The sequence below is a fragment of the Corvus brachyrhynchos genome, unplaced genomic scaffold (genome assembly GCF_000691975.1).
Source record: "Corvus brachyrhynchos isolate BGI_N302 unplaced genomic scaffold, ASM69197v1 scaffold442, whole genome shotgun sequence".
Classification (NCBI taxonomy): Eukaryota; Metazoa; Chordata; class Aves; order Passeriformes; family Corvidae; genus Corvus; species Corvus brachyrhynchos.
In genome coordinates, this window is record NW_008236443.1 from 452 (window position 1) to 1,170 (window position 719).

Here is a 719-nt window from a genome sequence, read left to right on the forward strand (position 1 = left end):
GCTGGGAAAAACTGGGGGAAAAGGGGGAAAAAATGGGAAAAAGGGGGGAAAAAATGGGAAAAAAGGGGGAAAAAATGGGAAAAAGGGGGGGAAAAAATGGGAAAAAAGGGGGAAAAACTGGGAAAAAGGGGGGAAAAACTGGGAAAAAGGGAGGGAAAACTGGGAAAAAGGGGGGGAAAACTGGGAAAAAAGGGGAAAAAAAGGAGAAAGAAGAGGGGAAAAAGGGGGAAAAAACGGGGAGGGGAGGGAGGAAGGAAACAAAGGGTTCAGGGGGGTCTCAGGGAAGGAAGCAGGGGCGTCGGAGGCACCTCTGGATCGTCTCCTCCTGCTCCTTGACCATGTGTGCGAGCTGCTGGAAGATGGAGCCCAGCTCCACGATGGTGGACTCGATGTTCTGCATCGTGTCCGCCCGGCTCTGGATGTAGGAATCCTGTGGGGCAGCCCAGGGGTGGCGTTGGGGCTGACAAAAATCCTTCAAAGCTCTTTTTTTTGTGGGGTTTTTGTTTGGTTTGGGGTTGTTTTTTTCCCCCCTGCCCACCTGCTCGTCCAGGAGCTGGAGCTGGTGGCTGGTGCTGCTGTCCATGTCGATGGCCACGGCCCCCGAGCGCTGGGGCTCGTCCTGGAGCACGGCCGGGCTGCCTGGGGGGGCAGGGGGCAGTGAGGGAAGGAGCCCCCCCAACTTCCCCCTCGCACAGCCACGCTGGCGGGGCTCACCGAGC

The 719-nt window shown here is 57.6% G+C and overlaps 1 long non-coding RNA gene across 1 annotated transcript in view; it reads right to left on the reverse strand.

The window, feature by feature from the left end:
• Positions 1–275: 275 nt before the first annotated feature.
• The window catches only part of LOC108444608, a 3,194-nt gene continuing 2,750 nt past the window's right edge, over positions 276–719 (reverse strand). The window contains exons 2-3 of the long non-coding RNA XR_001859247.1: positions 539–639; positions 276–430 (exon numbers count right to left, since the gene is read on the reverse strand). This is a non-coding gene — a long non-coding RNA (uncharacterized LOC108444608). The remainder of the gene's footprint in view (positions 431–538; positions 640–719) is intronic.